The sequence below is a fragment of the Anastrepha ludens genome, chromosome 4, assembly GCF_028408465.1.
Source record: "Anastrepha ludens isolate Willacy chromosome 4, idAnaLude1.1, whole genome shotgun sequence".
Classification (NCBI taxonomy): Eukaryota; Metazoa; Arthropoda; class Insecta; order Diptera; family Tephritidae; genus Anastrepha; species Anastrepha ludens.
The window spans coordinates 88,742,576-88,759,008 of NC_071500.1; positions in this window are offsets into that span (position 1 = coordinate 88,742,576).

Sequence of the window (16,433 nt, forward strand, 5' to 3'; positions counted from 1 at the left end):
TAGCTCCTGGGCGATACTGCAACTACTAACGTACCGGTCAACTGCGATTTTTTCTGTGATTGTATGGAGGTTTTCGACGTTTTTTTTGAGGTAGTAGTCTGGTCGAATTTTTTATAGATATTTTTAGGATTTTTTTTTTTTTTAAGAAAATAAAATGCAATCGTTTTGATAATATGTTACTCGTTTTATTGACATCAAATAGTATAAAAAAAAACATTTTTTTTACATATTTTTTGTAGTAGTGTGCCACCAAAGTAAGCGTCTTAAAAAAAGATGTTGGACCTTTAGGACATCTGAAACGAAAAAGTTAAACTGATTATTATTCTGTAAGCTTGTCATTCTAGCAGGTGCTACAATGGGAAATTGTTTTTTGAAAAATAACAAAATGGCGGACTTTTGGAAAAACGGTAGGAAAGTTAGGGCTCACAAGAAACGAAAGTAGCACCTGCCAGAACTAAAGTTGTGTGGAAGAACTGATGAAAATTTCAGATCAATCGGTTAAATAAAATAGAATTCGTTGTAGGTCGTTGACAGACCAGAAAAACGTTGTTTTGAGAAAAACACGATTGAAATTTTCGTTTCGCGCATCTGCAATTGCCGTGCGCCTAACAAAACGCAGCTACGACGTGCTCTTCATTATGCGCTATAACTTTACTGATAATTTGAATTTTAGTCCAAAATTTTATCATTATATTTCGAACATATTTTGCCTTTAAAAAACAAAAAAAATTTTTTTTCAATTTTTAACCAGACTTTACCAGACCTACATTACACCAAACTACCTAACTACCTTATTACCTAACGACCTTAACATCAAAAATGCCTGCATGGAATCGACCAAACCAAAATTTCACATAATTAGCTGTTACAATATCGGCACCATAGAACCATTTACAATTTCAGCGGCTCGCTTGAATTTACGCCTTTATCAACAAAAAAGTGTAAAATATACCGAATTTCCTCTTTGTTGACTTCCACTGTTAACCCCCTGTAACTCACCACTGAATGAAAGAAATAAAAAACAGCAAAATCATTTTTTTGTGCAAATGTCACCTTGGCAACGAGCATAAACTTTAAATTGTTTGATCGATACTTTACGAGATATCGATCACTACTGCCATCTACCTAGATTCTTCTACTGGATTCGATATTAGAAAAACTCAAAAAGCTCAAATCATTTCATTACTTTTTTATTCTCTTCATCACAATGAAATGCCAACGAATCGTTATGGCTTGGCGCTCAACACTACTTTGCATTATTGCATTTATTCATCAATTCTTCTCTCAATTAAATTGGTTATTTAAGTCATCGCTGCTGCTTACTGCTGTATGTATGTATGTCAATTTGCATTTAATTTATTTATGATTCTCTACTAAATGTGTCAATTGAAGTGCTAATCAAATTGCTTTGTAAATTAAGTAGATTAATGGATTGGTTATTAGTGATATTTAACAAGAATTTCTATACAAACATACTCGTATGCAGATATACAAACAAACATACAAGTGCTGATGAGTATTTATACATATATCTGAGATGGTATGGTAAGTGCACATAAAGTGTCTAAACAACGGCATTGACTTATTAAATACTTTGTTTGGAACTGGTATTTCAAGTGCATACAAGTTGCAATTTTTAATTGAAATTAAACACATATTATGAACAGAATTTTCATTATCTGTTAATTGACTTAGCAGATGAATGAATGATAAATGACAAAGGTAATCTTACGAAAGTATTTTTGCCAAGAAAAAACTGCTCATAAAAAACCTTCTGCCATTCGGAGAGAGCATGAAACTGAATTACTTTACTGAATAAAACAAAATTATTTAAAACAAAATGGGATGATTAATATTGCGCCACCAATACTGCTCATAAAAAACTTTCTGCCGTTCGGGGTGAGCACAAAACTGAATTGCTTTACTGAATAGAAAAAATTATTAAAAAAAAAATGGATGATTAATTGTGCGCCACCAATACTGCTCATAAAAAACCTTCTGCCGTTCGAAGACAGCATAAAACTAAATTAGTTTACTGAATAGAAAAAATTATTAAAAAACATATGGGATGATTAATTTTGCGCCACCTTGAATGATTAATTTTATGCCACCAATACTGCTCATAAAAAACCGTTTGCCATTCGGAGACAGCATAAAACCGAATAACTTTAGTGAATGAACAAAAATTATTAGAAAAAAAATGTATTATTAATTTTGCGCCACCTTGAACGATTAATCTTGCGCCACCAATACTTTTTATCCAGCTACACGCTACCTAAAAATTACGATGCAATGTACTTATTGTAATTTCGTTTATTATTTATTGAATAAAAAAAAATTATTTTCAATGACGGCAATCTTTATTTGACCTTTACGAGCTCCCATGCTTGTATGTTTGTATGCTGTAGCTGTTCAGTTCATAAGCGTCAAATGTGACTGGCATACGACAACAATTTGCAAAAACTATGATTTTACCGATAGTGTGATTAATATTGCGCCACCTTTTGTAAACACCACCTCGACAAAGCAAAATACAATGACTTTGTTACAACGAAAAAAAAACAACATAAGCCGTTCATAATTCCAATAAAAATCGGCATATGGGCTGGGTATATCTCGCATAGTATCTGACATATCTACTGATTATATAGGGCTTTCCAAACAGAGGTGTTATTTCGATATTCAAAGAAAAATGCCATTTTTTAACATAAATAATCGTATGTCTATTTCATTATAAAGAGGAAGGTATGCCGTTAATAGTGGAAAATAACATCAGGCAAATGACCAAAACGACCACGCATACAGAACAATATCCTTTTCATGAAATTTTCCATAACCGAATTGCAAAGTGACTGCCCTATGTCCTCGATAGTCTCACGAACTCCAACTTTGAGGTCTTGAATCGACCCTGGGTTGTTTGGCGTAGACCTTCTCTTTCATGTGGTCCCAAAGAAAAAAGTCACAAGGTGTTAAATCACAAGATTTCGGTGGCCAATTGTGATCACCTCTTCGAGAGGTAACACGGCCGGGAAACTTTTCCCGTAAAAGATCAATGGTTTCGTTGCTTGTGTGGCACGTAGGGCCGTCTTGCTGAAAATAAACAAACCCTTTAGCAAAATTTTGAGTATCGATGGCTATAGCTGATATCATAAAGTAAAGACTTGCAGTGGCAGAAAAATGTTGACAATTTTTTTAGATGGTTTTTGGATTTAATGGGAATAAACTGTCAAAACTTTATTTAGTGCTTCAAGTCTTTAACACAGTGTTTATCAAATACCTCTACATTTACTCACTTTGAGCTCCAAAAACTCAGTACTTTGTAGAATAAAAAAAAAATGTATCTTGCCTCTATTTTTTTTATTTTCCCTACATTGCTTCCATTGGAATCAACTTTTTAACTTCTCTCAATCCGCAGTTGAATATCACCAACCTCTACGGTGTATTGAATTTATAGAGCCAAGCTGCCATAGAGGCAGATTGCCCCTTTTCGAAAGATGATTTTTGTTACCACTACTCAATCAATTTGCTATAATAGCTAAAGCGCACTCAAAAATATCAAACGCAATGCACAATTCGCAATTCTCACAATTCATGTAGTGCCGCAAGGATTTGGGAAAAAGCAAATGCTTGCGCGAAGAAGAAATATTAAAAGAAAATATTTGGGGAAAAAACAGCCTACTTAACTCAATAAAATCGTGTATTTGTGTAGCAACTTTTGTGTCATTGTTCGCAAATTTTTTGCGGCTTCTAAAGCGGCTTGACGTAGCAACTGCCTAGCAACCGCTATGATTCTGCTACGCCATGTTCACCAGCTACTCAACGCAGTTACACACAATCGGCTCGAGCTAAACCAACGCAGAAATTGTAAAAAAAAAACGCAAACAGTCTTCTAAAAAAAAATTTTTTTTTCATGAACCAGGCACAAGGAAAAAGCTTTCACTTCACTTGAGTATTTTTGCTACAATTTTGGAAGTTTTGCACACACACACACACACAACCATATTAGAACTATGAGTTTGTGTGTATATGTGCGATTGCTATGTGGCTGGGTTTTCCAATGATTTTGCCGCTTTTCAAGCTACTCATTTCTCATACTTTAATCTTAGTCAGTCATTGTGAAAAATCTACATAGTTGACTGCTGATTTGCTCGCCTGGATTTTCAAAGCCTTCAAAGTGATGTCTGTATGTACGTCATATAGTTGTGCAATTTATACTAGATGCTTATTTTTGTGTATACATACAAGTGTGTGTGACTGTATTTGTGTGTGTGCGGCATTGCTGTCGAAAGTGTTTCGAGTCAATTTCAGTTTCACTTCCAGCCTCAACAATGACGCGCAACTTGCGCTTGGGAGTAGAAGGCACACAATAACAGCACTCACGCATACACAGCCATTCACATTTATGTATACATACATACAGATATACATATATATTACATAAGTACACAGGATGTACATCCATATATCCTCGTGACCCTTCACAGCAAATCTGAATGCGAGTGAGTGAGCGCTTCAAACTATTCAAGGGCAACTTTTATGCCTTTTTAATGCCTTTCTATGCCTACTTTTCGGCAAAGCGTCAGCGAAATTTTGTTGCTGAAAGGAAGTGGAAATTTTATGTTTTTTATTTATACGCCGTGGCGTTATGTTACGAAATACACCCAACTCTGTGAATGAGAGACAAATGATGGGGCTGCTGAGGCGCTGACGGAGTGATTGCGCGCCTTGAATGATTTTTTGAGCTGATTTGCTGTTGGCTAGGCGAGTATTTCAAACGATTTAGTTGTTTAAATATTTTTACTTTCTGTTGCTTGTTTTAATGCACTTTATTGCGTGAATGTTATTGGGTACTTTTATTATTATTTATGTACTTGTACGCGACATTTTTTAATTTGTAAAGCTTTAAAATCGTCTATTTCTTTAGATTTTATTGCAGTTTATTTAATTTAGTTTTTTTTTTGTCATGAAGCTTGAACAGAAAATTTCTTTCTGGTCACCGCGAATCATCTTTTTTGAGAGGAGCTCCCGGATATCAGCTGTAGCTCCTTTCCAAATAAACATTTTTATTAATACTAAGTCTTAAAATACATATAAAAGATAGCATAACATGTGTACAAATTTTTAGATCAATAAATTTAAAAGTTTCCTCAGAGCAAATTTTTGGAAAATTCGCTTTTCTTCGGTCTTCTAACTGCATATAACCTCTTAATTTAAACGAGCTGCTCTTAAACAGAGTTTACTCACTAAGTACAGAGGTGTGTGCTGGCCACCAGACTAGATTTTCTTAATACTATCCCAACATGTCCTTAAACACTCCCAAATTTTTTGCAAAAATTTTACTTTTCAATGAATTCTTCCTTTTTCTCATCTCTACAGTTGCTAGAAAAATCGTTATGTGGAGGTTCCAACTACGTTGGACCACCACATAGTTTGGTGGAAAGAAACCACATACTCGGATAGAAAAAATAATAAAATTATGCGCACAGAAATATTGGCCTCCCAGTGATTTGAATAAATAAAGCGAAGTTCAAAATATTGCAATTCAAAAACTGTATTGGAGCTGCTTAAATCGCTTAGAAGAAGACTGAAAATGTAGTGTAAGCTCTCTAAGTAAGTATGCCTGTGTGGTATTAATGAAAATAATTTTTTTATTATTTAATGAAATTTCATAAAAAAATTTATAATTGTACGGCATGGAGTAAAGCGGTTTACGTTAAAAGATTGGAAATCGTGCAAAGAATTGCAGAAATTGCGGCAATAGAAAGAATTCTCAACTGTCTCCAATAAAATTAGTAGAAATTCATGATTTAAGGCGGTTCGTTTATTTGTAGATCAACGGTATAGAACTAACTATGCCCTCAATGAACCAATGGTGAGATGCATTCGATTCTGCAACAATTATCCTAGCCTCGACTTCAGACTAAGTTTATATAATTTGAGGCAACAATTGTTTATAATCTTTAACTAATAATTAAAAATTATGTAATATAGTCTGTAAGAATTATTTATAGACTGAATAAACGAAATAAATAAATAAATAAAATTCAGCCAAAAAAATTTTACTCTAAAACTAAAGATGTCAGAACAATTCTCTTAGAGGTTTCTGCTTATAACTATATTCTGGATTCAAACTGAAGGTCAGACTATGTAATTCCACGAATTAAATTTGGCAAGAAGCCTAGCGTCAGTATAGAGCAAAATGGTCGGCAAAAAGATCTAAAATCCACATACCATTCATACAATTTCTTTGCAGATAGTTCCAAAATGGCGGAAGGCGTAGAAGTGGCTGTCTTTTGTCCGTAATTTGATCTCCAAAAGTCTTTCGGACTTCTTTATTACGGTAGTATATTTCAAGCTGAAATCTACGCCGCACCAAAAGCAGGTGAATTGGCTCTGGAATTGACTCCTCTTAATACCCGGAAACACATTTTTTTTGAAAGCCAAGTGGCTATTAAAGCAATTATGGCTCCTTTAGCTAACTCAAAATGTGTTCAACAGCGGAGATCCAAAATAGGTGAACTCTGCGGAAATGAGCAGGTCACTATTTACTGAATACCAACACACAAAGGAAAAGGAGGAAATGAGAGAGTCGACTAGCTCGCTAAGGCAGGTATTCAATTGCCGAGATCGAGCAAGTCAGATATAAACCTATCACTCTTCTTTCTGCAAATGGAACTAAATGAGGAACTGGCTCTGGAAACGCAGTCGATATGGGAATACACAACCTCATACAGAACTACAAAAATTCTGCTAAGGAGTTGAAATACGAAAATTACAAACATAAAATAAACAAAAAAAGAAAGACTGACTAGAAAAGACTGAAAAATATTATTGAAGTACTGACGAGACACTGTTGCACCCCACATCACGCAGCCAAGATGGGATCAGTCCAGAGAGATGCGTTTAACACATGCAACATAGCGAATGCTAGGGTTGCTTTGGAACATTTACTTTGTCACTGCCCTGTTCTTCGTAGGAAAGTTTAAATTTGAAAAGTCGAGTAAAGAAGCATGAAAAGACTTAAAACGCTAATTGCATTTAAAACTCTGGAAAGTGAAAAGGGTCGATAGTCAATGAGGGAAGAAAAGAAGTAACAGCAGGAAAACGTTAAGACAAAATAGAGAAATAGAGGTAGTTAGACCTGTGAGTAGTTGCTAGATTCTTTGGTAAATCTGAAAATATTTGAGAGAATCAATTTTACTCAGTCTCATTACATCGTTAATGGTAGGACTCAGCAGATGTGTCTAGATTCAACCTATTTTTCATCCTTTAAGGATATTTCTGACACAATGCTTGTTAAAAATCGCGAAGACGCGCATTAAGAATTACATAAAATAATATCTCCAACTCCAAATAAAGGGTTTTCCAATAAGAGGTGTTATTTGATATTCAAAGAAAAATGCTATTTTTTTAATATAAATAATCGGATGTTTATTTCATTATAAAGAGGAAGGTATGTCGATAATAGTGGAAAATAACATCAGGCAAATGACCAAAAAGTCCACGCTTACAGAACAAATCCTTTTCATGAAATTTCCCATAACCGAATTGCAAAGTGGCTGCCCTATGTCTATGTCCTCGATAGCCTCACGAATTCCATCTTTGAGGTCTTGAATTGACCCTGGGCTGTTGGCGTAGACCTTCTCTTTCACGTGACCCCAAAGAATAAAGTCTCAAGGTGTTAAATCACAAGATCTCGGTGGCCAAGTATGATCACTTCTTCGTGAGATAACACGGTCTGGAAGCTTTCCCCGTAAAAGATCAATGGTTTCATTGCTTGGTTGACACGTAGCGCCGTCTTGTTGAAAATAAACGTTGTCCAGATCAATACCATCCAATTCCGAAAGCGTTACATAACTGTAGGCAAGGCAATTATTAACAAATTTTTTGGCTTTATTTGTTTCTTATTTCATTACACAAATTTTCTTATGAAAATGAAGTTCACTCTCCTACTACAATCATATAAAGCCAAGTCTCATACTTTGTGAAAATCAAAAAAAAAATTTAACACATTTTTATTAAATTTTAGTTCATTTGACTAGCTAAAAACTCGCGTTGATTTTTAACCTTTTTTTTGTTTTTATTTTTCCTGCGTTTCCTCTTCCAAGCACTTATTGCCAAATTTTTTACATCTTATTTGTTTCGTTTTTAATTTTAAAATTTTTCTCACGAAAATAAAGTTCACTGTCCTACCAAAGACATACAAATCGGAGTCTAAATTCGTGTGGAAATTACCAAAATAAAAAAAATAAAAAAAAAAACGAAAAAAACCTTCCAGAAATTTTTATCAATTCTTCAAAAGTTTCTATGAGAATCTTCCAAAAATTTAGAGTCCAGAGTTATAGCCCATTCAACTTTGATACAGTGAAGGGCATATTGGGACTGGCAAAAAAAATCGCATTGATTTGGCGTTCATAATTTTCTTTTTAAAATAACTCTACATCAATTGTGCCTTCCCTTTGGCCCTATGCTCCAACTTGGAACTCTCTGAATTGATGAAGATGATTTTTGCCTTCCACTTGCTTTCTGTTTAATGTTTTTTTTTCGTTTCTTCATTGAACATAGTTTAGTTTTCTCGCTGAACAATCTTCGCAGGTTTGCATGGGGAATGTGAAGTAGTTTATGCGTAACGAAGTATTAATTGAACAATTTTTTAATTTAGTTCTTCTATAGTAAATTGAACTCAATTAAAATCTTAATTACTTAAATTAAACTAATTGCGCAATAACAAGTAATTTTATAGCTAATAAAGTGTCACATTCACAAATTTCTGAGACAGTCTCTGTGTGGTTAAAAATCTCTGAGGTCCAAGAGACACCATTTAAAAGAAAAATCTACCTGCAGGCACAATTATTGGTACATTATGTGAATTGAAAATGTTTTTTTTTTATATCTGAATAATAATTTATTTTCTTTTTTCAATCTTTTCTTGCTTTCTGCAAATAAATGCAAATCATTTTTCTCGTAGCAATACCAAATTTATTTTGTTTCGTTATTTATTTATTATTTGACTTCACTTAAATTTCAATCCTTTTTCCAAGGCTACCATACCGGAGCCTATACCTTCCATTTGATTCGAATACGTGTACTTTTGTTTGACATACCCAGCAGGAAATGCATTAGCTATTAGTCCTGATAAAAACTACCAGTATCACTACTACTAACATATCCCAAAATACTCAACACTGACTAATACAAGATAGGCACTCTCTGAAAAGAGAGGTAATAAGTATTTAAGTGGACCACCATTGAAGTGCTCACTGGAATATGCTCAATAAACAAGCATTTAGAAAAGCTAGCAATGCTTTTCCGAAGACAAATATAAAATCCACTAAACGACTAGTTGGAAGAAATGTCTTCCCATTTCCTCAATTACTGCATAACACTGTGCAGAAAGAGATTTCCGCATCCCGTGATGTCTCGGATATGGACTTAAAGAGACTGATGATATGCTTAGGGGCACTGAATGATTCCAGGAGGGATAGTAAATCACAATGTGGTGCTTTAAAGAAAGATTTCTTCTTTATTTCAGGGGTTGTATGCCAATTAGCGCCGTCTTGTTAGAAGCAAATATTGGCCATAAACTGTCATTCCAGCAGAACTCCTCAAACAATTATGGTGAATGTTTATGCTGTTACAACAGCAACAACGAGAACAACAATGAATGGGAGCCCGGTGGAATTTTTCGAAGGCAGGATGAATTACCACCGCAAGCGGCGGAGCTGGTAATGTTGTCAACTGCAGGCTAAACAAGACAAGAACGGCGTTCAGGCGAATGCATACTGAATGGAAATTCGGCATCAAAACGGAGTTTAACATGGCGCGAAAGTGTTCGCCTTTCATTGCTACATTGGTGTCCGCCTCGTCTTTGCAGAAATATGGACCCATGATTCCTCAAGCCCATAGACAACATCAAATGGTTGTTGTCAATGGCTGTTTTTGAATGACTTCGGTTTGATTTTCACCTCAAATATGACAAATTTGCTTATTGACGTAGCCATTAGGCCAAAAATGGGCCTCATCACTGACGGTTATGTGCACCATAAGTTGGCCTGAGCGCGCGATGATCACTTTTCACAGAGCGTCGACTTTCGTCATCCAGTTGTACGATTTGTAAACGTTGCTGAGACTTAAGAGTTTCCACGATGAAATTTCAATGAATATTATAATAAAAAAATTAATAAAAGATTATCTATTTAGTTTGACAGTAGTCATACTTGATCTGTCGAAAAAAAAAAAAAAAAAAAAAAAAGAGTAACCCCTCCTAGAATGCCACAAGGCACCAACAACCTGGCATCCAAAACCAATGTCTCATTAATTTGGGTACCGGGACATGAGGGATATGACGGCAACGAAAAGGCAGACTTTCAAGCCAAAAAAGGGGCAGATGCTGGAGATTTTGCTGCGAAGATGAGGAGTCTATAGAACATCTCATTATCGAATGTCCGGGGTTGACGCATAGAAGGAAAAGGTTTTTAAACAAGTTCATGCTTACAGATGAAGACCTTCAATCACTCCCTCAGAAGAAGCTGGTACAATTCATAAGCATACTTAACAGTCAATAGAAAGAATAGGGTGCACAATAGATCAATATGATCGCAGTGCTGTAGGGCCATACCTTAACCCTTTACAACCATTAACCAACCCCAAGTTTGAAGTGGCTTAAAAATCGCGTTGATTTTTGAGATTTTTTTGCATCCGATGTACGGAATTATAAGGAAAAAACACATAAATTTTAGCAGAAAACCAAGAACCATCAACAAGGAAACAAATAAAGTACCATAACGATTGCTAGATAATTTTTTATATAAAGGCGCACCTCAACTGCCCTTTTTCAAACCTGATATGATGCCCGTGCAGGCACTTTAGTTAAGTGCAGTAAAATTAGCTTTTTTCGTTTTTTTTTTTTTGTTTTTTCTTTTTTTTTCTAATATTTCCTGTATTTTCCTCAATTTACGTAAAATTGTTCTTCACTCTTCGCTTTCCTTTGCCTTTGCTGCCTGTAAATTTATTTCAGTGTTGTTCTTGCCTACAACTCAGTACTATCACTCAACTAACTCCAGCGAACTCCCAACTTTCCCTTTCGTGATTACTCACTACCCCTTTCGGGACTTTCAGTTCACCTAACATTTCTATGCTATTTTTAGTTTCTTTTTTTACTTTTTGAGCACAAGTAATATAAAACCTTTTGGAAAATTGTTTTTCTTCAAGTTTAATCTTGCAATTTTTCTTCTTGGCAAACTCCCGCTGCGTTACTACTTCTGCGTGCGGATTCTAAGAATTTTCCTGATGTATGAATGCCACAACTTGGAAGGTGAATTAAGGGTTGCCGAATTTCAAACAAATATAAACATACATATATACATATGTGCATATGTGTATGTGCTCTTGGGGTGGCTGGTAGATTCATATAAGCACCTACGATATATAAAAAATAATGCGCACATAGCCGCACTGCCACTTTTTGGTATACATCCAGCAATGACTTTGACATTCACTTACCACATTCATGTATGTATGTATGCGTTCATCTATATGTATCTGCTTCCAAACATGTGACTGCTAGCTGAATGCTTGCTTTTTTCTAAAATGTCTAAGTTTAAATGTATTTGTGCCGCTATGCATGCTGGGGCAGCCATTTCCATTGGCACATTTACGTCATAATAGCATTTCCTCGCATTCCGCTTTCCTTGTGCTTGTTAAAGGCGCAGACTTGGTCTTGCTATAAATCTGTTATTGTTGCTTGTTTTTTTTTTTTTTTGTTCTGTTGCCGCATCTCACACCTTCATTTCATAGTTGTTTTGCTTTCATTTCAATGCTTGCAATTATGTTGCGTTTTATTCTATTCCATTTATAACAAACATCTTTTGTTCGTGTTAATTTTCCTTTGCTATTTTGCTTTTGTTATAACTTTATTATGCCTTGAACAGCAGCACACAAGAAAAAGGTAAATTCGAAGAAGAATGAAAAATAACTCTAAATCGCTGCTATTGTTGAGCTGAACTGATTTATTTCGTATGTTGTGTATCATTTTTTCAGCTGCTTGAAAGTGCTTTTGATTGCCGTCTCACTGCTGCGCGCCGCTTGCTCTAATTCTCATAAAGCGCAATCGTCCTTTTTCACTTTTATTCAATATTTCTAATTTTTTTTTTTCGTCTCATTTCGTGCACTCTTGCCCCGAGCAACACTTTTCTGCGCTGTCTTTCACTCGCCCTCATTTTGTTATTTTCTCTTATTTTTCCTTGTATTGTATTACTTAATTCAATTTTGATTGAATTGCCTGTATTCTTGCCTCATCAATTTCCACTTCGCTGGCAGAGTGCGCCACACACACATATAGGCACACAAACACATATTTCAACGCAAAAGCTTTTTCCTCTAAAACCTCTTCTTCTTCTTGTGCATTATACACATATTTTATTGTTCAGCCATAATGTCCTTCTACCGTTTCAATTTCCATTCTCCAACACCTTGCAAGGGTTGTTTGCACACTTTCCAAGCTTCAATATGCATCTTCAACACGCATTCTTTGTGCTTGCATGCGCCTTAGTATGTGTGTGTATGCTTGTCTAATACACATTTTGCTCCACTCCTCTTCATTTCCGTGCCAATTTACTCTGAACTCAAATATGGGTATCTTTATTTTCTTTTTCGCGCTGCAAACCTTTACCCTCTTATCTTATATTTTCTTTCTGTTATTCTACCGCCTGTTCGTTTAGCTTTGCCCCCCTTTAAATCATCTGGTCTCGTGTCTTATTTTACCGCCTGGAACTCGCCTCTTTATTTGTAATTAATATTTCACCTTCGTTTTGTGGGTTGTTACATTTCTTGTAGCTGAGTAGAAACAGTAAATCAATCAGTGACAGGAACAGCGCAACATGTGCTGCTGATATCTAAATATTTGCACTTTTGAGGGTGAACTATATAAAAACATCGAATGCAATGGGAGTAAAGGTGAGGATGGAAAATAATGTAGTACGGAAAAGTAGGCACATATGAAAATGTCTGCATATAAAATATATTAGTTATATTAAGGTTGATTAGTTGCGTCATGAAAATACTTAATAATATTTGAAAATTATTATTATTATTTATAGAAGATATATTCAATGTCACCCTAACTTGATTAGCACACCGGCTACTAGTGCCTTCGCTGATATATGAAAATTACTTAAATCAATTTTTCATAATGTCAATTAAAAGAAAAAAAGATAATACTCAACTTTTCAAATGCCGATGTTGACATCGCAATTCTTCTTTAACGGGAAACCGCTTCGAAATAGAAAGCTCTTCGTCGATTCTATTTTGAGAATGAAATATAAAAATATCGAATATAATAAAAGTAAAGTAAAGTACCATTTACTTGAACTCTTTGGAATAGTTACAAAATTAAGCAATTACTCGTAATGCAAGCACCAAAAAAATCGAATTTAGTTGGCTGAATTATTTAACAATTTCTTCACAAATGCACTCCAAAAAATTTTACTATGGGCACCCAAGAATAAAAGTAACTTCGACTTTCGCTGGCATGAACTTTTCAAAAGTTGTTTGAATAGGGAGAAACTCGCGTTTTTGACTACTAAGGTTTTGTTTACTGATGCCTTGGAAAAATGATTCTGAAATGATTCCATAGTATTATTTGAGAATATATTAAAATGATGTTTTACCTAGTGGCTAAAAGTCCTCAAAACTGCCATAACGAAAAAATCACTTTTTCAGAACTTAAAATTATTTAGGTGTTGAACTTATTCCAACTCCTGTTCATTCCTGCAGATACGACAGAAATTATGCATCTAAACGCCTAATCTCCTTGGTTGATTTCCTATGAGACAATGTCCTGTGAGGGTCCCTTCTAAGATCCTAATTTGAAGTCTACTCAATTTTATAATATTCTTGGACAGACGTAGATTTAGCCTTGGCCATGTTTGCCTAGCAATTTTACAGGTATTTAAACCAATCTATCTTTGATTTACAGAACTGATTAGTGCATCCTTAATAAGAAGCTTACAAGTTGCGTGAGGTACCCCCAGAAAATTACTTATGTTTGGCATATAGGTATCCTCTCTTGCAAGTTGGTCAGCCCTACAATTCCCTTGTATATCTTTGTGGCCTGAAATCCATCTCATTAAGAGTTTGGCGACGATGTAAGACACTCCTTGATGTTATTTGGAATGCATCCAGGGCTCTTAGGCCAGCTTAGCTGTCTGATAGAATACATTTATCTGTTGATGATATTCTGTTTATCTTTAACCATTTTAAGGCTTCATGAATGACGTTTATTTCCGCTTGAAAAACACTACAGTGATCCGGTAGTTTAAAGGATTAACTACTAATAAGCTCTTCGCAATATAACCCTGATCCTACAGAGGTGTCCGTATAGCTCTTAACGGATAATAGATCCTCTTTAAGCCATTCCAGTCTAGAAGGGATTTTCATTAAGAAACTCCTTTCGAAGCAGAGAACGGGAGGGTGGCAATCACAATCACTGGGTATATCCGTATAAGAGCCTCAGATGGTTGAATGTCCATGTGTGACTGTCTTCCATTGTGAGCTTGCTCTGAGCCTTAAAGCGGAACAGGCCGCTGAGTATTTGCAGAAGAAATCTAGGGTTGGCAGCTGTAATATGATGTCCAAAGCCATGGATGACGTGGTTTTTATGTCGCCACATATTGCTAATCCCGCTGATCTCTGCACCTTTTTCAATAAATTAGAATAGGTTTTTTTCTGCATAGCACACCACCAGAAAACATTTCCAAATAGAAGAATGGGTCTGACGGCAGCAGTATACTATAAAGCCAATGAGCAACCTTAGGTTTAATTCTCCAGGTCTTACCTAAAGCTCACTCACAGGCATAAAAAGCTAGGTTCGCTTTCCTAACTCTTTCTGAGATGTTGGACTTCCAAGTCAATTTCCTATTTATGTTTAGTCCCAAGTACTTGGTTTCTTCCGAAATCACAAGAGCTTCCCCCTTGAGCATATTTGGACTCTCAGTGATTATGTGTTTCCTAATGAACAATATGAGTTGTGTTTTGCCTGGATTGACTCCTAGACCACACTTTTCTGCCCACCTAGACAGTATATCTAGAGCATTTTGTATTAGGTCTCTTAATGTAGATACAAATTTACCAGAGGCGACAATAACAACATCATCGGCGTAAGCTTTAACCTTACAACCCACCTATTCCAGTATTAACAGAAGTTTATTTAAAACTGCGTCCCATTAAAACGCTGAGAGGACTCCACCTTGCGGCTTATCTCTGCTTAACAATCTTCTGAGCACCGATTATCCTAGATTCGCTTCAATGATTCTGCTATTTAGCATTTTGTCAATGAAGCCTACCAAGCCCGGTTCTACCCCAAGATCAGTGAGTGTTGCAATGCTTGCCTCCCTTTCAACTTTGTTAATGACTCTCTCAATATCAAGAAAAGCAGCTAAAGTAAATTCCTGTTTGCGTAGTGAACTCTCTGCCGTGTAAATAACGTTATGTAGAGCTATCTCTACCGATTTCCCTTTCGTGTAGGCATGTTGTGACGTAGAGAAGATTGCTAGTAGCCCGTGTGCTAAGCATCCAGCGACTTTCTGCAGCTGCACTGGATAAATATCATCTGGACCCGGGGAGCCGGTGATTTAAACAGTTTGAAACTTTCAATCGCCCATAAGAGTCGGTCCTCAGATATAGCGACTATTCTGACGTCACGACGGTGTACTAATGAGTGTTAAGTAAAAGTTCTAAAGACTCTTTACTGGTTGTAATGAATGTACCGTCAATTTCCTGTAGGAGTTGCCAATTTTAAAGACCTTCCGCTAATTATTTATTTAATTTAGTTTAATTTAATTAAACTTTAATATTTGAAGATGAGATGGTAACCCTCATCTTATTTTTAGTTCAAAATAAATTCCAATATTCATTACATCATGGGTATCAATAGAGAAGTGTTTTATGTAACTTTAATCCAAAAATATTTTCCAATAGGGTTGCCACCTAATTTTAAGATCAAATAAATCTAGATTTTCCTTATAATGCGGGCATCAATATTGATGTGTTTTATATAAAATGAATCCATAAATATTTGCCAATAGTGTTGCCACCTTATTTTAATTACAAAATTAATTCAGATTTTTTACAATATGGGTAACAATAAAGATGTGTTTTATATATGTAAGTTGACTCCAAAAATATTTTTCAATACGGTTGCCACCTTATTTTTACTACAAAATAAATCCAGATTTTTTCAATACGGGTATCAATAGATCACAGATGTGTTTTATATAACTTTAATCCAAAAATATTTTTCAATAGGGTTGCCACCTAATTTTTATTACAAAATAAACCCAGATTTTTTGTATAATGCGGGTATCAAGATTGATGTGTTTTGTTCAACCTGAATCTAAAAATATTTTCCAATAGGGTTGCCATCAAATTTTCAGTTC